The sequence below is a fragment of the Vicugna pacos genome, chromosome 28 (genome assembly GCF_048564905.1).
Source record: "Vicugna pacos chromosome 28, VicPac4, whole genome shotgun sequence".
NCBI lineage: Eukaryota > Metazoa > Chordata > Mammalia > Artiodactyla > Camelidae > Vicugna > Vicugna pacos.
Window position 1 is genome coordinate 15,747,519 of NC_133014.1, and position 24,724 is coordinate 15,772,242.

At 48.1% G+C, this 24,724-nt stretch overlaps 1 protein-coding gene across 4 annotated transcripts in view; it reads right to left on the reverse strand.

Annotated features, from left to right (window-relative positions):
• CTNNA2 (catenin alpha 2) overlaps positions 1–24,724 on the reverse strand; it is a 933,346-nt gene that overhangs the window by 469,683 nt on the left and 438,939 nt on the right. The window lies entirely within an intron of this gene.

Here is a 24,724-nt window from a genome sequence, read left to right on the forward strand (position 1 = left end):
GTCGGTGGACAATGGCCCTTAAACCTTCAAAGAAAGCCAGAAAACAAGTCTAACCACAACAGTAACCAGTCCTACTGATAAACTGAAGCTCCAAGCTGCATAAGTGCTTATTCACTGACCAGGAGGCCTGCAATTTATTTTACTTTATTAGGTGCTGAATCTTCCAAAAAAAAAAAAACTGCTGGAATTCCAAAAGCTCTGAATCTCATCATCATAAGTATGTTTAATCAAACCTTTGAAGTGACTTGCTGAAGTCTGGATGAGATTAGGCCTCTCTGCCACTCACTATGTTGATACCATTCTTCAGCTCTGTGAGGACAAAGTAAGACCCCACCTTGAAAACAAAGCAATGTTTTCCATTTTAAAAAACTTCTGCAGGTAATTCTTCCCCTGACCGTTACTGATACCCTACTCATCTCATCCTGGGGAATCCAGCATAAAGCAGTCCAGAAAGACAGTTGCAAATACAAACTGGATCTCAGCTCTGGAAAAGACCTTAAAAGGTCACTTTATTATCTGATGTTTGGATTACCTCTACTGTATTCAAGTCAAGGAAGCATCCATCCTACGCACGGGTATTTTCGGCCTCAGAGCGCTGTCATCAATGCTATCTTTGCATATCCCTGACAATAACAAAGCGGATTCTTACATAAACTTGTTTTATAACAACGTTGAGCTTATCCTCACACACACACAGACACCGCATAGGATTAGGTTCAAGCACTGAACACGCAGCTGCAATCAATTTCAAAAGCCCAGAGAGCCCCATGCTATGCACTTCACAAGAGCCATCGCGCCCTGGATCTCAGAACAGATTCACAACAGCAAGCTTCCAAGTTATTACCAAAGGCACCCGCCAGAAGCAGGGCTTCCGACTTGTTCAGTCCCAGACCCCCTGTGATCCTTGCGCTACGCTCCTTCGACGGCGGCCGGGGTAGGGGGGGCCGGGCAAGGTGGATTCTCTGTGCCGCTGACTCCTCTCTGCTAGGCCAAACAGCCTACACACCACACGCTGAGCCCATGCAAACACATACACGCACGCGGACTGAGTGTGTGTTCGACCAGCAGAATGCACACACTCCCAACACAGAGAGCCTCCCTTCTTCCCCCACCATGGTCACTGCCATCTCTCCACTTCAACCTCTAAGTTACAATTTGACAAACCTCTCTTGAGGACGCCCCGGAGGTCCCTCCCTACAGATCGACAATTTTTTATAGTTCTAACCCTCTGCCTGGGTGACAGAAAACGTCTGGGGGCTTCATTACGGGATAAAGCAGAGACCCAGGGAAATGAAAGTCCCCCAGTTTGGAGGACCCCAGAGATCTCACTGGACAAAAAAGCGCTCTTCTGTTCATCTGGTGAAGTTCGTAGCTCCTGGCTGGGAAGATCAAGATTCTGAAGAAAATGTCCCTAAGATCTTCCCTAAAGCAAGGTCTGATGAAGAGAAAGAACAAAAAAGACACTGGGGTGGTTGCTTATGGACAACACACTCATAATAAAAGCAACAGCTGAGGAGTATGTGTGTGTGTGTGTGCATGATGGGGACATTGTGCTGTGCACCAGAAACTGACACACTGTAACTGACTGTACTTCAGTTGAAAAAAAAAATTAAAAAAAAGCAAGGAGTGGAGGCCGAATGTTGCTTTCACTACAAAATGGAGTCAGCAACTCAAGATCTGGGCACTTGGAGAGGAATTTCTAACTTTTCAAAAATTTTATTATTTGTTTTCTGGTCGAGAGAAACGGAATCCTTAAAATGAAAAGTGCCTGTGCAGGGGCGTATCCTGGTGAAAGCAAGAAAAGGACAGCTGGGGACACTGAGGTCAGCGGGCAGGTCAAAAGGCAAAGGACCCCACGGAAAACAAAGCTGGCTGCTGGGATGCGGGCAGAGCACCGGGGCGGGGACCGAGAGGCCGATCCCCCACGGCCTCCGGCCAGGTGCTGGCTTCCTCAGAACCTCCTTCTCTTGGCTCCGTGTGAGTGAGAAACGGGCTGTCTCTGGTGGGCAGCCCTTCCTGTTCAGACCAGCTTTCCACTTCTGCTCCTACAATTCTAGGAAAGAAAATTTAAGAACTGGCCCACACTGTGAGGTCCTTGAATTTACACGATTCCTCTACTAGGAAAACCAAGTTTGGAAAAGCCAGCTAAGCGGAGGGAAAGTGCCGACTCCTCTAAAGCGTTCCCTACAGAGCAATTCCCGGGCCGCCTGGGGCTGGAACGGGTCTTCCAAGGAAGAGTGTTTCCGTGGCCAGATTGGGCTGGGCTTTTCACGGCTTCAGCTCTTGGGATCTTCAGCATGCTGGTGTCCGTTGTCTGTCTCCAAGCGGGGCTGGGGGTCTCGTGTGCACAGAAACTCTGCCCAAAGCGAGAGGAACACTAACCGAAGACAGACAGCTGTTTAGGGCCTCAGCTGACAACTGTGTAAGGCAGGCAACCCTTCAGGATCCCTCCAACATGTTTGGGTCTCGCTGTCCTCTTAGGATGATCCGAATGACAGGTCTTGCTTTCCTCCTCTACTTCCCTTTCTAGTCGCTCTTTATTTTCTCCCACGGTTGAATAAATACCAACTGAGCATCTATGTGCAAGTAACCCTGTTCCTGATGTAAAACAAAACCAAAATTAGAGCCAAAATACCTTTTGGAGGCAAATGGACCCTTTCTTCTTTCCCTCTCTCTTTTTATAAATTGAAGTATAGCTGACATAACACTAAATTGGTTTCAGGTGTACAACATCATGGTTCAATATTTGTATATATTGCAAGATGGTAAGCGTACGAACTCCAGTTAACACTCATCACCACACAGTTACAATTTTTTTTTCTTATGATGAGAATTTTCAAGTTCCACTCTCCTAGCTATGCCCTTTTTCTTAAAAACAAAACAAAAACTATGCTGTATTTATTCCAAGTGCAACAGATTACATTTAACGATATTGCTGCGGTTTGAATATCTGTGTCTCCCCAACGCTCATATGTTGAAATCCTAACCCCCTAAAGGTGGTGGTATTAATAGGTGGAGCCACTGGGAGGTGCTTAAAACACCCATTTATGGTAAAACTCTTACCAAACTGAGTATAGAGGGAACATATCTCAACATAATAAAAGCTATTTATGACAAACTCACAGCCAGCATAACAATCAACGGTGAAGAACTGAATGCCTTCCCACTAAAATCTGGAACAAGACAAGGATGCCCGCTCTCACTGCTTCTGTTCAACAGTTTTGGAAGTCCTAGCCTCAGCAATCAGGCAAAGAAAGAAAGAAAAGGGATCCAAATTGGCAGAGAAGAGGTAAAATTGTCACTATATGCGGACGACACGATACTATATATAGAGAACCCTGAAAGCTCCACACAGAGACTACTAGAGCTGATCAAAGAACTCAGCACGGTAGCAGGATACAAGACTAACATACAGAAATCAGTTGCATTTCTTTACACTAACAATGAAATATCAGAAGAAGAGAATAAAGAAACAATCCCTTTTAAAACTGCATCCACAACAATAAAATACTCAGGAGTAAATCTGACCAAGGAGGTGAAAGGCTCATACACAGAGAACTACAAGACATTGATTAAGGAAATTAAAGATGACTTAAAGAGACGGAAAGACATCCCATGCTCTTGGATTGGAAGAATCAACATTGTTAACATGGTCACACTGCCCAAGGCAATCTACAGACTTAATGCGATCCCTATCAAATTACCCAGGACACTTTTCACAGAACTAGAACAAATCATCCTAAAACTTGTGTGGGAGGCGCTTAAGTCATGAGGGCGGAGCCCTCGTGGACCTTATAAAAGAGGTCCCTCACGGCTCCCTAGCCCTTTCCACCAAGTGAAGACAGAGCAAGAAGGTTCTGGATACAAACTCACTCACGCTGGGGCCATGCTCTTGGACTTCCAAGTTCCAAGAACAGTGAGCTATAAATTCCTATTTTTTTTATAAGATGCCTAGTTCGTAATGCTCTGTTCTATCAGCCAAAAGGGACTGAGACCGATACAGCACAGACTTGATGATTTAATATGTCTACTCCCACAGATTCCACAAATATATGCTGATCCTCCCGTCTGTCCTTGTGCAAATAATCAAGGAGAAACAGAACGCCCGCAGGTTAAAAGCTGGCCTGACCATCACCGCGAGGATGCATCAGAGACTGGGCTCTGGCGTCGAGCTTAGAGCCCTTGTCTGTAAGGGATGGGAAATTACAGGGTCTGTGCTGTAGGACTGACATAGGAACTACGTAAGATGATTTCCGTGCAACACAGGACAGAGCAAGCTCAGTAAAGGGCAAGCGTTATTATCAGGTCTGCACGTCCGTTTTGGCTTAAACGGGAATTCTACTTCTTCTCTAAGAAAGCAGCACAAAGATGATGACGGTCTGGACAGGGAGCTTCTCTGAACTCAGCGGTCCTTTCTGTGGTTTAAAAGTTCTCCTGCTCCTGGGACAGCAGAGCCACAGCCAAGAGACGGAGGCCTTCCGTGGGAAAGAAGTCTCAGACGTGGTCGCCCGCCGCCCCGGAGAACCGGGCGACCGGCAGGCTCTGCACTGATTACTACCCATTCCTCTGTCTCTTCTGGAAACTCTAGGAGCTCTTTCCAGTTGCCAGAATGGCTACGGAGAGAGAAAGAGAGAGAGCGAGCCTCGTACCTCTAGCCAGGACTGAAAACATGGGGGTTCCTTTGCCGCTCCAGATGGGGGCTGGGAACCAGCCATTTGGGAATCACCGTGGAGCTTGTTACAAGTGCAGGTGTCAGGCCCCAGCCCAGACCGCCTGAAAAAAATTGGCAATTTAATCAGATCCCCAGGTGACTTCCATGCACATTAATGTTTGCAAGATGCTACCTTAGAGCACCTCCATTTTCCCTGCAGTTGCCAACTCTGATCGCTCCAGAGAGAAGCCCACGTGCGGGAGGGAACCTACCCACACCGAGAGGGCGCCCTCCAACCAGAAGGAAGGGCGGGGAGCCTCAGACCTTCGTCTACAGAGACAGCCGTCCGGAACTCGACGCAAAGCTGCCCAGCTGGCTGTGGGCGCGATGCTGTTAACACCGCCTGATGAGACCTGCTTCCTCGCAACAGGCCTGAAATGGGGTTGCTTCCTGGAAGTGGGCAGAGTTCGCCCCCGCCGCCTTTCCTCTGCCCGTTTGCTCAGCACACAATATTCGGTTTGCCACGTGTTGCGCACTCACGTTCTGTGCGCCGTGAGCAGCACACAGTACCTCCATCATTTGGGTTTTCAGCTTTGTGACTGCCGCCCTCGGTTCAGGATGCACGTAGTAAACCAGTCACAGAATGGCTTGCAACCTGAAGGGAGTCTGCAGGGCCGCGGCTGCTGCCTCACAGTGAAAAATGACTTCCCAAATGTTCAGAGGGCCTTTCGTAACGGGCCTAACGGTTGTCGGTATCCGCCGGAGGAAGGCTGGCACGGCAAAGTAAGGGGCGTCCGGCCTGCCTCGTAACAGGATTAGGGCACGGGCCGGTGGGTCTGACTGCTCTGTAACGGCTGCTCGGTTAGTAATCCTCAGAGCATCAGCTGGGAACACATTTGAGTCACTGTATTTATTTTGAAAAGTCTCTGATAGACACGCTGGTAATCCTCGCCTCCCAAGGAGTATGTTTGTGTTGCAAAACCAGATCAGTTTCTTGAGGCCATTTGGAAAATGTCACCATCTTCGTGAAACACTTTGCAATGTACCCAAAGCTTTCACATACATTCCTTCACTCGGCTTCCTCCCTAAGGTGGCCAGGGCAACTGCACCCCACCCTGCACACTCCAAGCCTTTCCCCACAGATGAAGAATCTCAAGCTAAGTAGGTTGACGTGAAGTTGATGTCTTAACTTAGAGGGTCATGACCTGTCCAGCGTCTCAAGGCTGGTAGATGACAGACACCACCAGCCCAGCTGCTGGATTCCTCAGTCAGATTCCTTTTCCCAGTGGTGATTCCACACGCCACACGCGGGTGTCCAGACAGTCGCGCCTCCAACCAAAACTGCCAGGATCACATTAACTGGGTCTTTCAAAGACCCTCGGGTTCGCCATCGCGTCCTCGTTATACTTTGTGAAGGAGTCCAAGTCAGCACAGGCAGGAGTATGAGCGTCTGTGCGCTTCTGGATTATTGAGAACAAACCTAGGACTCCCTATAAAGGGGGGAACTTGGTCCTTCTCAGCGTGTGGGTGTTACTTTTGGAAAACCAGGAAACACCTACCTTTCTTTAAATTCATTCATTCGTTGGACAGATGTTTTTGACTGCTCAGTAATGCCAGAGCGGGGCATCTGGGTCACGGTCATCGATCCAGTGAATAGTGCGTTTTTAGATAGCCAGTACTATTAATGGTTTATATCACTTGCGACAAGTTAAAAGCTCTGGGAAAGATCTGAAATCATTGATTTCAAGTCGGATATTCACATCCCCCTGCACATAGAGGTGATTTAAAAAAAAAACTACATAAAAAGCTATTTCTTCCTCTTACGTTTACCCCGGAGGTCTACCTGCGCCCACCAAGGTCACCTGAATTCTCTGCTCTTTCTGTTAACCCTCTATGCCGGCTCTTTGCCTCATGCAGATTCAATCAACGTCGCCCCTCTCCCACCTCCTCTCTTTTTCTTCCTGTTTAATCCAAGTCATTAATAAAAATACTGAGCAAAACTGACCCCAGGAGGAAGCCCCACGCCTCTTCACAAGAGGCTTCTCTCCACGTGTCTCCAAGGTAATTCATCAACACAGGTGAAACGTGACAGCTTCAAAAAGGAGCCACAAGCAAGATGCAAAAAAAAAAAAAAAAACGAGGGGAGGGACATGATGTCTTCAGTAAATCCCTCTAAACTTTTAAGAAAATTGTGCCTTTTCAAAATCACCCAGCATTTAGAACTCAACTGTGATACAGAACTCAAGAAGGTTTCCTGGGTGCCACCCCCTGGCATAATTTTTAAGCCATCATTTTCCTCTCATGATCTGAAGTGGACATTAGCAGAGCTGTTCTGAAATGACCCGACTCGCTTTTTGCACCCATCGTGAGATCGAATGCCGCCGCCCCCTTTTCAGTCTGGCATGGCAACAGCAACATGACTTGCTTTGGCCAATGAAATGTGACTAGAAGAGACGTCTGCCACCCTCAGGCCAAAGCTCTAGGAGCCTGCGTGTTACCTGCCACATGCCCTTCTCCCGTGACTTTCAGAAAACATGTGTCAGGAAGGACACATGACCACCCCGGGCCCCTCAGTGACTATGATGAGCAGAGACCCCGCCCACCCACGTTCGTTATGGAGGATGAATGACGAGAAAACAGTCGTTGCATCAAGACGCCGAGATGCGGGGCAGGATGCTGGTCACCTCAGGCCAACCTGGCCTGTCCTTGCCGATACTTCTGGAATGACCGATGGCTTCTCCCTGCTCAGAAAAAGCACTGAACTCCCCTTCTGATATTAAAATCTTCTCTAACTTGACTTGGGATTTATCACCACCACTCAGGTAGTTCTAACTGCTTCTTCCAGGGACCCAGCTCTTCTGAACTGCACCTCGAAATCCCGTTTCTGCCGGGCACTGAGCTGGGGACCACAGCTGAGGAGCTGCTCATGCCTCCTGTTTCCTCATCTTCATTCCTGCATCCAAAACATCACAGGTGGAAGTGAAGTACGGGTAATCTTTCCCCTGATGGTTTCCTCTGCTTCATCCACATACATAAGTGCCTCAGGAACCGCCAACCGAAGAGCACGCAAAATACACCACACCAGAGAGGAAGTGTCGGAAGCAGCTAACGGACACGCTCCATGCAGCCCGGCTCCACACTGACTCAAGTGCATGAGAAGCATCATTGCGCTAGAAGTCCTGCTCCCTTTAGTTAATTCAGAAAGCGGTGTAATTACCACTCATCATGACTCCTGAAGTTGTCTTTGGCAAATTCACCGTGAGCTGCAGTTGGGTGTGTCAGTTCTTAGAAAAGGACTGTCACGTATAACGACCCAGAGCCGATGTGTCGGACGTTCCTCAAAGAGTGATTTGGAGTCAATTAAAATTTTTAAAAAAGGGCTTTATAACAACAGGATCTCCCCCCACAAAGGAACACCCTGCCTACAGAAAGCACCGCATGTGCCCCGGGTCGACGGAAACGTCTCGCACAGGACGCATCTATCAGGGACGTCGCACACCCAGCTCCAGCCCGCGTGGTGCTCCTGCCGGGTGACTGCTCTGGTGTCTTTCTGCTTTCCGCATCTGTGATTTTATTTCTCCCATTTCCTTGTGTCTACCTCTCCATATTTCCTGCCATTCCCATCTGGCTTGCTCCTAAACCCCATTACAGAGCATAGATCAGGGGCCAAGAAAGAGGGCTTCATCCTGTCCGTGGTAATGTGGGGCCACCTGAAGAGGTACTTACGTGTGTGATTTAAGGGGAGCCCAGGAGATTGGGCTGGCGCAGGAGAAGGGAGCTGGTGGAACGCTGCAAATAAACCCTCTTCCCCAAGCGCTCTCTCGTCTCACCGAGATACATTACCTCTCTGTGGGAAAGCCAGTGAGCTCGCATTTACTATTTTGAGATTAGGATCCACTTTCCATTCTACGGCTAGCATCCTTATATTCCTCCCAGAGTCATTTCTCCTTGTAAGGTCTTGACAGGCATATTAAAAATTCACGAACATATTGCCTTTTACCCGCCATGAAAAAATACAGCGCAGATTTTGGTCAAGAAGCCCGGTATAACCTGGGAAGTGAGAAAAAGCGAGGTCCCTGACGCTAATGATACCACAGTGAATTACACCCGCAGGGAGGCCAGCCCATCCTAGCAAGGCGGGCGACTCTGGCGGAGCTCCCAGGAATGGCTGTTCCAGAACATCCTCACGGAGAACTCAAGGACCATTTCTTCGCCCATGCCTCTCCGACTTCCCCTCGCCCCCAAACTGTTCGAACTGCTCCAAGTACCTGGGATTTCCCAGCCCCAGCCTCCGCCTGGCCCTACACGCTGCAGGTAACTAGAGAGACTCCACTGGTTCTGTCTCTCTTCTGTGCACATCTGTGACCCAGAGCCTCTAAGACCCGTCCTTAGGTTGCTAGCCTGGGGGCCGAGCAGCCAACAGAGGCTGTTAACAGACCACAGGATGTCACAGGGCTGTTGCATTCACTGAACGCCTCCATCCTGATTTGGGAATTTCAAAACTGGTACTGATGGAAATAGCTTTAAAATTCCCAGTGGCTACTTACCTGGCTATAGGTAGGACCGCAGGACACACGTCAAATCAAGTTTTGTCAATGACTGTGTGGCCCTTGTCTATCCATGTTAAAAATGTCTAGAAAAATCAAAGCAAATCATGTCTCAAATGGCCAACTTCTGAGTGCATTTCCCGCATGAGATCAAAAGGAGACAGAGGATCTAAAACCTGGTATTTCTTCAGGGATGGAGAAGTCAAATCACTTCCTCAAACAGAAGGCCATCCTCCCTTTCCCATTAGGCAGGGATAACCCAATCATGATTATAATGCAGTTAAACAGGGAGCATGGGCAGTTACCTTCTCAGCGCAAGAGACCACAGGGAGCAATCCGGTACAGCCCTCCACATCCTGTTCCGGAAATGATCCAATTAGGCTGCTGGTTAGAACATATTATCTCCCGGGTGACACAGTGGAAACTCCTTTGCTTAAAAGGGACTTTACACTAGAAGATGCGGAGAAGTAAGAGTACAATTTGATCCTGGCAGAGAGACAAGACTCTGCTCATCTAATAAAGGAACATTTAATCTCCAACTTTCCCCCCTGTTTGGAGATAGAAACAGTTTTGAAGAAAATAAAATGCATCTATGAATTCTGAATTGTAAGACACTCATGAACCTAATCCAAACAGATGACCATCTCATCTGAAGGCACCAGACCAGTGGCCTCACCTGCCCAGAGCGGACCCAGGAGCACGAAGGTAAGAAGCAAAGGCTCCGGGCTGTGAAGACAGAGGTCAGAAGGCCTTCCTCGCAAATCCTTGGCATTTTTTTTGGGGGGGTATTTGCTGTGTTTAATTTATTTGTTCTTTGAGCAAAACAATATGAAGTGCATACCATAAGCTATGCCCCGTTATGCCAGTACCGGGCAAACAAGGTCAAAGGAGCCAAGACCGGGTCTCCTCAGCATCACTCTTAGGACACTGTTTAAACGAACACAAAATAAAAAAACAGAACCTCCAAAAACTTTGTGAACTACTTGGAAAAAAAGAAAAGAAATTCCCTTAATTCTGTAAAACTGAACCAGAACAAAATGGCATCAGGTAACGAAACATGGTCGGAACAGGGACATCAGCTGGTTTGATACTTACACTAAATCTTCGGACCAACCATCCCCTGGAACCTTCAAGAGAAATATACCTCAGGTCCCAGCTCTCGGTCCCCAAAACACCAAGACAGCAATAAAAATCACATAGAATCCAAAGGAAACCAGACATCGGGCTAAACAAGAAACCTCATATAATTGGTTTCTCGCATTTCTTTGCAACCCTTTAGTTACTGCAGAAGGAACAGTAATGGGAAGCAAGTAGTTCCAGAGGGAGAAAAAAGAAAAAGAGAGAGAGAGAGACAATGTGCTCCTCTGACCATCAGATTGGCAGTATTTGATTGGTCCGTGTTTCGGGGTTTTTCTCCTCCTTAAGCATTATTGGTAAGGCTGGTTGATTTTGAAGCTAGCAAGGACATAACAGACTTTCAAATCCAATCTTACTTATTTCCTTAGCAAGTGAAAGTACCTCTAAACAGGTTGCTTGGTTACGCTGATGGTTCTTAAAAGTGGGGGGGCGCATGCACGAGTGTGTCTGTGTGTCTGTGTGTCCGTCTGCCTTACAGGAGTAACAAACCTGGACGAAGAACAGAGGAGAGACCTGAGTGGTGGTCACGACACAACGGGGAGAGTGGGGAAGAGACTGATGAGGGTGAATAAAGTCTCTCTGGTTTGAATCAGTTTTTAAAACAACTTATGTCATGCCTTTTGCAAAGGTGAAATTCGCCAGAGTGTGATATATGACAGGAAAGGAACAGAGTGAGAAAGAAAAGAGGGAGGGAGGGGAGAGAATTTCCTTCTCACCAGTTGCTGAAGGGAGCCGTCCCCAGCGTTTACAGACCGCCACTTACCGCTGGAGGTACTATCAGATAAGGAAAACAGCCCCCACCTGTTTTAAAGCCCCCCACTTGAAATTTAAACTCATTAGTTTGTGAGCTGCCGGGAACTGACAGTTTTACACCCCAATCCTCCTCGCAATTTATGTAAAAGCTGCCATAAACCGGGATAGGGGAGCCTCTCCAAGTGGCAACGCCAAACACAAATTGGTAAATAAAAACGCAGCTGAAGCCGATTTGCTGCGGGTCATATAACCGAGAATGTTGCTTTTATTCGAGGGAAGTTCTTTGAGCATTTGCTCCTCACCCGGCCATGCTTAATTTTTTTTTTAAACCAACATTTAAAATATTAATGTACTGTGTTTACTGCTTCCCTCCTCTGATGGCGTTTCTATAACTGGTTCCACACGTATAAAATGCATCCCACGTAACTGCAGCGCGGCTGGCCTGGCCCCTTTTTGTGGGAGGGGGTGTGGCCTCTGAGTGTTTCTCTCTGACGGTGTGTATCACAACTCGACTGCAGCGTCCTGACGTGAGAGACTTTAATTATAACACAGCTTGATGGATACTAAAGATCAGACTCCAGAAATACCTGGAGGGCTGTGTCTGATTTGTCTTCAATGTCACAATTCAGTTCTTGCTTTTAAGACAAAATTCCCCGGGGCCACACCTATGACTTTAGCATGTTATGCATAGATGGAACAGAAAGTAAGTCACAGAACCAGGTCTCTCAATGAAAGGTGCATCTTCAGGGGTCCCAGCACAAGCCTTCTCCAAGGGGGAAGCCCAAACACCCTTTGAAGTTCAGGCGCTCAGGGTTGTGTCTGAGAAACCCTCGCTTGCTCCAGTGTCACAACGCTCTTCTCCAATAGTGACCATTAACTTCACAGGAGTAACTAACTACGAATTTTGCAGGTTTACCGTCTATGTCTGGGGTTACAGTTCATCTCAAATTGACTTCTGTGCATGGATGGAGTCCAGTGAGGGTCAGGGCAGTTTCCCTATTGAATTGTTTGGACTCCTTGTTGAAGATCACTTGACCACGTGTGTGGGAACCTTCCTATCTGTTCTCCGTGCGTTCCCACGGATCCAGCTGTCCCTCCTTCCACCAGCGTCACACCATCTTGACGACTGCAACTTCACAGTAAGTTTTAAAGTCAGGTAGGGGGAGTCCCCTTTTCCTTTTCAAGGTTACTTTAATAATTTTATTTTATGTATTTATTTATTTAGCCTCTCCAGGTAAAATTTAAGATCGATTTGTTTCAGCACCTTTCACAGCGTCTCTGTGCTCAGCACACTGGAGACGGGGCCTGGAAGCACTGGGTGAACAGGTCCCCGCACCTGAACCCCCAGGCTCACCTGGACGAGGGAGAAAGGCCCATGACATGGTGCAGTAATAAAGGCCCAGTGACACGTGGGACTCTTCCAAAAGTCACTGTTATAATCAAACTCTGATTCCACGGAGCGGAGGGGTCTTTCCAAAGATGAAGGAAGGAAGCAGTAATAACACATGGAAAGGACGACCCCGCTTCACAGACTGACCTGCCTGCCGGAGACCCTGGGGGCAGGGCCTGCTCTCCTCCCACCAGTACTGCCAGCACATCACAGCGTGTCTGGCCCCCAGGAAGGGGTCACATGACATCCGGGGGAACTTTTCTCTGCATGAAACAGCCAACACCAGTGTGCTCCCTGCTCCTGGGGGAGCACCCTCCCTCGCTTTTAATCCTCCACCCCCCTCCCCCTCCCTCGTCTTTATTGCCTTTCCCATTTTGCCTCACCTTGATTGCCACTTTTCTTCCCGTCAAAACTGTATGCCAGGTGAGGGGAGAGACCACCTTCTCTATTTCCGAGTATCTCCACATTTGTGCCAGAGGGTAACACTCCTGCAGTGAGGAGCACGGTGGGCTGGGGCGAGGTGCTGGGTCCCCCAGCAAGCCAGTCGGCAGACCCACCAGAGTCGGGGACACAGACACCCAGTAAATACAAGTCAGTTAGAGGGCAGGCATCCCTTCTGTTGCAAACGCCCTTCTGAGGCAGACACGGAGCCTTAGTTTCAGCACGTCAGTGGGGAAATCACCCAGTGGCAGTGGCCCTTTCAGAGGCAAAATCAAACAGGACTCATATTTCCTACAAGACCTCAAAGGAAACCATGGCCTCCCCCTAGTTTGTGTTTAAGAAAAGATAAAAGGGAACGGAGACGCCTCAGGATAGGACGTGATTCACAAAGCGTCCGGGGGAAGGGGGAGCACCAAGGGCCCTTGGCCAAAATAAACACACACTAGAAACAAAACCAAAACAAAATCAAAAGGCAACACCTTCTGACTGGCAAAACCCAAAGGAACTGGAAGCCGTTTGTTAAGATATTATGGAGAGCTGGAGGGGGTCAGGCCCACCCTCTTATTCTTACCGCTGAGACAGGAGTGGGGCGCAGGGCACAGCCACTGAAGGAAGGACACGGCCACTGAGGACAGGACAGGCTGGCTAGAACCAAGATGGAGGAAGACTCGACTTCCAGGAGACCTTGAGCCTCATGGGACACGCACAGGCGCCATGACAGATCCTAGACTGACCATTAAAGGTCAAAACGTGGACTGGGGGACCCCATGCCTGGCAATCCCCCACCCCTTCCTCAGAGTAGTTGGAATAACCCTCCTGCTCATTAGACTATGAGATGACTGAGCCTGTGAAAACCGACACCCCACACCTCGCGGTCGCTCGCTCTTGTCTTCTGAGACGGCCACACTGTGCCTGTGGAGGGTTCACTGCTTTTACTTTAGACTAAACACGCCCACACCTCTTGGTCTCTCTCCCTCTTGCCTTGTAAGACGGCCGGCATTCTGCCTACGGAGTGTGTATCCGCTAACTCGCTTTCCCTTCTGGGTGAGATGGACCCCACTCTGACGATGGAGTGTCCATCTCCCTAAATAAACCTGCTTTCACTTGACTGTGCCTGGCTCTTGAATCCTTCCCTGCACGAGGCCAGAACCCACTCTCCAGCAACCCCACCCTGGCCAGATTGCTCCCGCGATTCCCCAGCCGGCCCATCTGCCGATCCTCGACCCCCTCGATCGGGGCACCACAGTGAGGCGAGCGTGGCTGGCGCACAGCATGATGAAGGCAGGCCATTCTTCTGCTTCAAGTCCTTCATTTACATGAAACAGAAAATGGACAAAGACCCGAAGTCCTTCACCACGGGGTCCACGCCCTCTTCCCTGCTCCTCGCTGGTCACACTCACACGTCTACATCCTTCACGTCAGACCGAGGAGGCACCCCTGCCACGGCTTTGCAAATGCTATTCCCTCTGCCTGGAGCATCTGCACCCCCTTCCCTTCCCAGGACTCAGATCAGACATCACCTCATGCCAGGAACTTTCACTGACCCTCCCAGTTGCACTCCTCCATGGCAATCATTTTCACGTTGGTCTGGTTGTCAAAACTGCAGATGTGTTGTGGTTACAAAGTCGCCTTTGATCTCCGTGGGCCACGTACTCAACGCTTGACCTGGCATGCAATCAGCACTTGATGAACGGTCAGATAAATAACTGATAGAGTGAAGGAATAAACGTGCCCAGCAAACATTAAATAGATTCATCAGCAATGCAGTTATGTCCCTGGACAGCTTTGCTGTGTGACAATTGAAATCTCTCCCTTTCACTTTTTTAAATCATTTTACATACTATAGAAATGTGTATTTTACATACTATATAACGTAAAACATATACCATGCTAAGCGAATTATATACTGTACTTATTTTAAATGCACATTCAGAAAGTTCTGAAAAATTTGCACACCTTTATAACTCCCTGCAATCAGGATACAGAACATTTCCATCACCCCAAAGGGGTCCCTTGTGCCTCGTCTCAGTCAACGCTCTTCTCATTCCCAGCTGCCAGGCAATCACTCACTTACGCTCTGTCACCCGGTATCAGTTTGGATGTTTTCTATTTTCTATACATAAAATCATACAGTAAGCCTTCTTTTAAGGCCGTCTTGTTGAGCTCAGCAAAACATTGAGATTCACCTGTTTTGTTATGTGTATCAGTTTTTTATTGCTGAGTAATATTCCATCTGGCAAATATATTGTCATGTGTTTAACCATTAGCCCTTGTTCATAGACATATGGGTTGTTTCCAGCTTGGAGCTATTATGAGTCAAGGTGCTATGAAAATTAGCGTATAAGTCTTTGTATAGATACAGTTTCGTTTTACTTGAGTAGTGTTCAAGAAATACCTTGGCTAGCTTGTACGGTAGGTGCATGTTTAACAAAGAAACCGCCAAAGTGTTTCCTAAGGTGCTTGTATGATTCCACATTCCTTGAAGAAACATGTGAGCGTCATATTCGTTCTGTATGTTAGCAGACATGAGTCCTGTCCCAAACGTCCGTAAGACATGCGGTCCACGCCAGAAGGTCCTTGAAATTTGGTCCTACCCAAAACATCCATGAGCACACTTGGCCCACGCCGAATGGTTTCTGCGCAGAGCAAATGTCTCGTGGACCAAATGTCCTACGGATGTTTGGGACAGGACCAAATGTCCTGCAAGGCTTCCATATCCTCTCCAGCGCTTGGCATTATCAAGCTTTGTAATTTTAGGCACTTCAGTGGGTCTCTAACTTTTTCAAGCATCTTTTATTTACCTTTCTGGCCTCTCTGTGTTTCCTTGCTGTGTGTTCTGCTGCCTATGGGAGCTGCACACGTGCCGTACAGAGGGGCTGTTTAGTTGGCTGTACGGCTCTTGTACCGTCTAGCAGGATGCCAGGATGGACAGGACCCAAGTCAGAAGTAATGAATGGGAGAGGCAAAGTGAGGCACAGGTGGTCAAGTCTACAGGGACCACGACTGAGAAAAAAAATAAAGGTGTGGGCTGAAACTCAGTTTAAAGCTGGGAAGTCCATAGAGAAGCTGAGGGGCAGGGAACCCACGCACTCCTGGAAGCCCGCCTCCAGCCCAAGACTGGTCCAGGGCTGAGCAAGGAAGGGTCCTCAACAACCACTTACTGACTTCCTTGGTAAGGGTGGGGAACGCTTTGTTGCATTGAGGCTGTTTTAAATGACGGCTTGCTAATTTTTACTGGGGAACCATAGATAGTAAGGAAACAGAGAAAATTCCTCTTTCTTATTGTCCCTAAGTGAGTCATCTGCTAATGGAAAGCCAAGTCCTTAAACTGCCTAGTGCCCCTGTCCCCACGTGTCTCTGGCCTCACGTGTAACTGGTGATGGGCAAACACGGCACAGTCAGTGAAGTATGTTGAGTGTTGGCCAAATGCACCGGCATCAGCAGAAAATAACTAATTTATACATATTATTTTCATAGAAGTTATTTTTTGCGAGTTATGTGCCACATACACTTTGCTGGGCAAGTTAACATGCTGTATGTCATGTAATCCTTATGCAGCCCTAGGAGGTAGATAATGTTATCACCTTCATTTCGCAATAGAGGAAAATGAGACACAGAGAGTGAACTGCCGCAAGTAAAACAGTAAGTTGAGACGTCAAAATCAGAATTCAATCAGCCAGAGTCCAAAACCCTGGCCTTTGACTGCTGTGCTCTGAGCTGAGATGCCAGAAGCCACCCTGCCCCAGCAATCTGCAAAGCATCGAGTCGTCTACTATTAGAAATTAGTTATTTGGTGGAAAAAGTGTGAGGATGATTATAGCCACAGTAACTCTTGTCATTAACACTGGTTAATCTCTTGGATGGTTCCAGGTGGGCAGTTTAGGGACAGAAGCACAGGTGTTCTGGCACAGGAAATGGAGGACAGTTGAGTTATGTCCAGAGACCTGTCTCAGGAACTTCTGGAAGTGCAAAGCCAAAAGGAGGGATGAAACTGTGAGAAAAGGGACATGGATAGGGCAGTGGAAGAGAATTAAGGGCAAATGTTGTCTGTCTACACAGCAGTTTTAATGGACTCTCCCAGATATTGAAACTCTGTACAATCTGATAGAAATAGCACAGATTTTGCAGGGCTTCAGATCTGGGTTTAAGTGTGGTTCAGGCGGGGGTCTGCAAGATCCAGGGAAATATCTGTGAGATCAGCATCCTAATCTGAACACTGGAGACACACAATCTGCAAGGTGGATTCTGGAGATTCCATCAACACAGCGAAAGGCAAACTCCGGAATGGGAGAAAAATAATTGCAAATGATGTGAGCAACAAGGGGTTAATATCCAAACTATACAAACAGCTCAGACATCTCAATATCAAAAAAATCCAATCAAAAAAATGGGCAGAAGACTTGAATAGGCATTTTCCCAATGACATGCAGACAGCTAACAGGCACACGAAAAGGTGTGCAACACAGCTAATTACTAGAGAAACACAAATCTACAGTGAGGTATCACCTCACACTTGCCAGAAAGGCTATCTTCACAAAGTCTACAAATAACAAATGTTGCACAGGACATGGAGAAAAGGGAGCCCTCATGCACTGCTGGTGGGGACGTAAGCTGGTGCGGCCACTGTAGAGGACAACACGAAGCTTCCTTTAAAAACTAACACAGAGCTACCACGTGATCCGGCAGTCCCACTCCTGGGCACATTCAGCACGTTCGGAAAAGACGAAAACTCTAATTCAAAAAGACACATGCACCCCAATGTTCACAGCAGCCCTATTTACAACAGCCAAGACGTGGAAGCAGCCCAAGGGCCCGTTAACAGAAGGCTGCAGTAAGACGGTACGGTGGCTATACCTACACACACAATGGAGTATCACTCAGCCATGAAAGGAATGAGACACTGTGACTGGCAGCAACGTGGACGGACCTAGAGAACGTTATGCTGGATGAAGTAAGTCAGGCAGAGAAAGACAGATACCGTATGATGTCACATGCGGAATCTAAAAAGTAATACCAATGAATGTGCATACAGAGCACCGGCTCACAGACACAGAATATAAACTTGCGGTTACCAAAGCGGGAGAGGGATACATCGGGGCACGGAGTTACCAGACACAAACTGCTATACATAAAATAGATAAGCAACAAGGATGCGCCGTACAGCACAGGGAATTACAACCATCGCCTTGTAATATCCGATAATGAAATATAATCTGCAAAAATACTGAATCACTATGCTGTACACCTGAAACTAACACAATCTGGTAAGGAAACTCTACGTCAATAAAAATTAAATTAAAATTAGAAACTAAAATTTACAAAGTGATTTGGAAAAAAAGTTGTATAGAGAAATGTTTCTTGCAAATCGCTTGCCATCGACTAGTCCATAAACCTCATTTTTTTCCCTCCTTTTTTCCCATTAGATTCAAGCAGCATCTGTCTTTAGTCCATTTTTTTTTCTGGTTGGGGGTGAGGTATGTTTGTTTGTTTTTGTTTATCTATCTAGTTATCTATCTTTAGTGGAGGGACTGGGGATTGAACCCAGGACCTCGTGCATGCTAGGCACGCACTCTACCACTGAGCTATGTCCTCCGCCCCAAGCAGCGTCTGTGACATAAATGGTCACAGAGTGGGAACCCTAAGAATGTCTACTCAACACTGCGGTTGCCTCAGACGCGCAGCGGCCAGGCTGCTGGATGTGGTTGTGTCCTCACAGCACATCTGCGCCCTCCCCTCCGCCCCAGCACACAGACACACAGCGAGGAAGGCAGGTCTCATCCCACCGCCTTCTCTGGCTCAGGCACTCTTTGCAAGCGAATGTCAAGATTTTGGATAGCATTTTACTTCCCTCATTGAAAATGGGGAAATGCCATTCCTAAACAGGTTACTGTCTCTTTTAGTGTTTTCTGTCACGACGATTTGACACAGTTGGTGACACGTTAACCAGATGAGGTCTGGTCATTAAAGCTAGGATTTTTCAGGAGCCCGATAGATGGAATGTGCTTTCTGTGTAATACACTTACAGTTGCCTTTTGATTAAAACGTATCTTTGCAAGCTTAGGCCATTAATCATACTGTTAAATAAATAAATGCATAAGTACACATTTTGAAATCTGAATAAAATCTTTTCCCAATATTACTTTCCAAATCACTGGATGATTCCCCAGCTCAACCATCAGCTCAGCAGAGTTAAGAATCAACAACCGATTTGAAGGCAAAACTGTCTGCGCTCCATCACTGCGTATCTGTAGGCCAACATCAGAGACATTACGCTGCTTGTAGGAAAATATTAGAAACAAGGGATTGGTCAGTCATAGAAAAAGCTCATGATGAAACAACATGCAGCCACTAAAAACAATGTTTTAGAAGAATTTTTACTGACATGGAAAAATACTTAAGAGATTACTGTGAAAGCTACAGAACGCCGTGTATGGTATGACTCCGGCCCCGGAAGAAAATGTGCGCGCATGTGTGCGCGTGTGTCTGTGTGTGTGAGAGATGTCTGTCACACGAATGAACCCGAGACGGCCTCTGCAGCTTGGTCCCTCAGTTGTGGTTTCTTCCCCGTAGCTGAGATGCATTAGCTCGAAAGCCCACTGGCACCACAGTGGAATTTTTACACATGAAATTATGTTCATCGTAGCCCAAACAAGCAGATTTTCAGCCATTCTGAGCCAGCCTGCTTTGCGTTTTCCATGCAGCTGCGCCCAACCTCTGTAGCCACAGGTAAGCCCAGCATCGCAGACCCCAAGCCACTGCTGCCCATCGGAGCTTTCTGACCGACCCAGGGCCTCCCCCAGGCTGCTGAGCGCATCACCCAGCTGGTAAGCTCCCTCCTGACCCCTGTTTCCTCAGGAGTCTCCCTGCCCTCCTCCCCTTCTGAGTTGCTGCCCAGGACTCTTGCTAAGAGAACTCCCCAGGCCAAGCCGCCCTCCAAGTGCCCAATACAGCGTGAGTGCGTGCTACTGCCACCTTGTGGCCATACCTCTGTCCTTTGCTTGGCCCCCCAAGTCCCTTGGATCCCCTTACAGCCACCTGACGTCTCCTATTTCCATGAGACCCAGAGAAGATCGGCTGCAAACTCATCACCAGCCCACATTTCTCCAAATATTCTCAGTGCTTCCTGTTTCATTTTCACCTTCCTTTGTAGGGAGCCTCGCAGTCATCACCTCAGTTTAATCAATTTAAATACGAAAATCAGTCTCTTCCCTTCATCTTCCACGGACAAATGCACTCAGACAACCATACGTGAAACAGACTTGACCAGAGGTCGATGCTGGGCTGGAGGGTGCTCTGCGACAACACGCACTTGAACGCCAGGCACTGCTGTTCTTGCAAGGGTTTCGCAGAAACCCTTCCACCCAGGTTGCTCGCTGGCCCGTCACCCTCCCTGCTGTCTCATTTCCCTCTGTCCACTGTCTCTTCTCCCCCCACCTCACCCGCAGCAACTCGCTGCTCACAGGCAGCTCAGGCTGGGAGCGGTCAGGCCGGCACTGGGCCTGAGGGTCAGAACGGCAGGCAGAAGGGCGTGTTCTCAGCAGCATCACTGAGTGGTTGGTTTTGCCAACTTTGAAAGAGAGAAATGGGGATCTTTTTACCTATTTACAATAAGCTTTCTGGTTTTTGAAGACAGGAGAAAGACACACAATTTTAAGGTCAAACACTGTTTTGGGGGGGGCGGAGAGGGGTAATTAGGTTTATTTATTCATCTCGTTTTAACCCAGGATCTTGTGCATGTTAGGCACGCGCTCTACTACTGAGCTGTATCCTCCCTGCAAAGCCAAACATTCTTGACAGATGAATGGATAAAGAAGACATGAGATATATATATATATACATATATGTATATATATATACATATACACACACACAATAAAATATTACTCAGCCATGGAAAAAGGATAAAATAATGCTGCTTGCAGCAGCATGGATGCACCCAGAGATTATCATACTAAGTGAAGTAAGTCAGATAAAGACAAATATCATATGATATAACTTATTTATATGTGGCATCCTAAAAAGAGACAAATTTAATTTACAAACCAGAAATAGACTCATAGACATAGAAAATAAACTATGGTTACCAAAGGGGAAAGGCGGGGGAGGGATAAATTGGGAGTTTGGGATTAACAGACACACACGACTATATATAAAACAGATAAGCAACAAGCACCGACTGCAGAGCACAGGGAACTATGTTCAACTCCTTATAATAAGCTATCATGGAAAAGAATCTGAAAAAATATATATGCATATGTGTATATGCACAACTGAATTGCTTTGCCAAACGCCTGAAACTAACATTGTAAATAACTGCACTTCCACAAAAAATAAAATTTTTTAAAAAGCCAAACATTCTTGTCCAAAAGATAAAACGAATTAAAAACATAAGCAATACAGAGCATCCGGATACCCAAGAAGGCACTTATCAAATGCTACAGAAATCGCAGAAGAGGGACCACAGGAGCCTGAGCGTCCAGGGGCCGGGCACCAGGCAGGAGCCGAGCAGAGCCCGGAACCCTCGGCAGGGGGCACGCTGTCGGGGAGGCCCAGGGCAAGAGGAGAAGGGGCAGGTGGCATCTGAGAGGGGGGATGTGATCTGTGCGAGGCTACAAATCTGAGGAGTCTGGGGAGCTCTGAGTAGCCCAACTTAATTCGAAAACCAGTGGGAGGAATGAAAAGCAGACAGGGAGGCAGATGGAGTCTGATTAGGAAAAGACGAAGACAGCAGGTTAATGTTTGGCACTGTCTTTCAAGCCGGAGTTTCTCTAATTGAGAACTGGTAAAGCCCTCGGTGTCTCTCTGCAGACTCCAGTTTAAGATACATTGCATGACCCCGGAAAGGGTCAAACTCCGCCGACACACATGGTTCCCTTGCCAAAGCATTCGGAGTACCCTTCTCCTGAGTCTGAGTCTGAACGGCTTTCTGTCTCTCTTCTCCCCAAAATTTTCAGGCGCCTAACTTCACCATTTTCATTTGCAAGTTCTCCTCCAGTCCAGGAACCCCCCGCGCACTCTCTGGATCAGAGATCTCATGTACCACTTCCTGCCTTTGAGACCAAGTGACCAAGTGCACAGTCACTTCCACAGCCATCGCCCCACCCCTGCCCGTGTTCCTTCACCAAGCAGCATGTTGTCCGAGGCTGAACAGCACTTTAGGAAAGAACCACTTCTCCTCTCACGCCCACTCACCCCACCCGCAAGCCGGGACCCAGCTCAGATTTACTGAACGCACGGGCCAGGAATGACTTATCAGTCTGGGCGAGCGAAGTCTATTACGCTCCAACCACACATCAAGTGGTTTTCATCTCAGGTCCACACACCACGTCAGGCAGCCCATGGTGGGAGTGGAGCAGGGAATTCACTCCAGGGTGAATAGAACTTTGCAGTGGGCGATGGTGACAGACATGGTCTTGATTGCAGTGTGTGAGATGGCAATTTTGAAAGGGGAACCTTCTATATTGCAAAAACTTAGGAAGGTATTCAACAGGGCAAGATTCCACAACTGACAGCACAGACTTGGGGTGATATGCTTCTGCAAAACTTTCTTTGCTGCCTCTCCCCCCTCTCCCTCCTTCCTTGCTACGGTCCTTCCATCTGATATGTTTCATCCTGGAGTTTTTCAAAGGAGGTGGGAGCTATTTCTCCATTCTGTGATGCACTAACGAAGAGGCTACACCACCAGCAAGAAAACATTTTTTTCTTAGAGAAAAGCTCTGGGGATGAAACAACATGGGGCTTCTTGTAGAAGGTGCAGTCACGGCCCCCAAAGCTATCCGACCCCAGTCCCTGGAACCTGCAAATGTCACCTTGTTTGGCGAAAGGGTCTCTGCAGATTTGATTAAGTCAAGGATCTTGACACAGAGCCTTCATCCTGGATTGTCTGGTTGGGCCCACAATGCAACCACATGTATCCTCATGAAGAAGGCAGAGGGAAATTTGACAGAGACCAACGGACAGAAGAGGAGAAGGCAATGGGACTGTGGGGACAGAGATTGGAGTGATGTGGCCAAGGAGTGTCCACAGTCACCAGCGCTACAAGGAGCAAGGAGCAGATTTTTCCATGAGAGCGTTTAGTGGGCGTGCAAGCCCAGGGGCACTGCTACACCAGCACGGTGAAACTGACTCGGCCCTTCTGAGTTCAGGACTGTGAAAGGAGACATTTCGTTGTTTTAAGCAGCCAAGTGTACGCATGGTGACTGGCTACAGACGCACAGGAAACTAACACACCCCTCAGCCACAGCCCCTTACACAGGGTGTTTTTGGAAACTGTCCAGGAAGCATTTCCACCTGAGCAACGGCTTTGTTTGCAGCCTCGGCTTAAAATGCAAAATCACCTTGTCAGGAGGACTGGAGGGCCCGTCTCAGTTTCACTGCAAAATCAATTAAAGCAAATTAGAATCAGCTCGGCTGACACTCCAAAGGGTTAAACAAGCCTGTGGCTAAGTCATCAGCCACCCTAGTAGGAAGACGTAACAGTGTTTCATCCGTGGATCGTGGCTCATTCTACCTGCCACTAATCAAGGGTACAGGGACGAAGTCGCACAGAAGAGCAAATGAAATGTTCGTGGGGACGCTCTGGCAGCAGCTGTTAGACTCCTGAGCCCAGGCCAGGGTTCCAGCTGGCCACTCACTTTCCTCCTCTCCCCAACTCCAAAGTTAAAAAAAAAAAGTTAAACATGAACTAAGTCAAGAACCTTAGCATCAAATAAAACTGAGCTGTAATTTGGCCGTAGCCTCCAATCACATACTTGGGCTTTTCGGCACCAAAGAGGACTCGGGCTATTTTAATAAACAGTAAGATGAAAAGCAGCGAGCCAACAAAGGGTGACAGGATTAAAAAAAATCACAGCAATGCGCAAGGAGTCGCAATTATATTTCCAGTTAGAGAGACACGGAGGGAGTTCAACTCCATTTTAAGGCATTTGCATGTTTCCCACAAAGCGCCCCGCTCCGGTCACGGCAGAGATGATGAAGGGGGAAGCGCAGCCTCCCGGTCACCCAGCGCCGCTCCCCGCGGGGCTCTGGGCACTTCAGCGCGCCTGGCACTCTCCATCCCGCTGCCTCTCTTCCAGAAAACCGCCTGCAGCACCGAGCCCACAAGCTGCGTGGCAAGGCTGCGCCCCTGGGGCGCCCCTCCCGTGTCCCTCCTTCCACCTGGGCTCTCCCCCGCCCCACATCAGAACAGCTGTATCAGGTTCCCACAGTCACATAACAAGTTGCCGGGCAGCTCAGACCAGAAGCCACAGCAGACATTTACTGTCTGCATGGTTCCGGTGGAGGAACCCGAGAGCAGCTCCACTGGGTGCTTGGGGCTGGAGGGCCCCCGTGAGGTCACGGTCAAGGTGTCAGCTGGGGCGGCAGTCACCTCCAAGCCCGAACGGAGCTGGAACGGCCACTTCCCAGCCAGCTCACGCACGTAGCTGGCAAGCCTGCACCTGCTGTCGACAAGAGGCCCCAGGTTCCCGACACGTGGAAGCTGCCACAGGTTCGCTTGAGTGGCCTCGCAGTGGGGCAGTGGGCTCGCCCCAGGGACGGATCCGAGAGAGCAAGGTCAAGACCGCACGTCTTTATGACCCAGCGTCAGAAGCCGCCTTTCACGCCTCGTCATTTGGTTTCGTAACCGATCACTCGTTCGGTCACACAGATGAGACCCGTTGAATGTGGGAGGAATTCGACACAAGAGGCTGGATACTGCCACAGAAAAGAACAAATCCGATTCCATGTTAGATCGGCTCCTTTGCCTTTAACCCTGTTTTATTTTATTTTATTTTACTTTTTATTTTATTTTATTTCATTTCACTA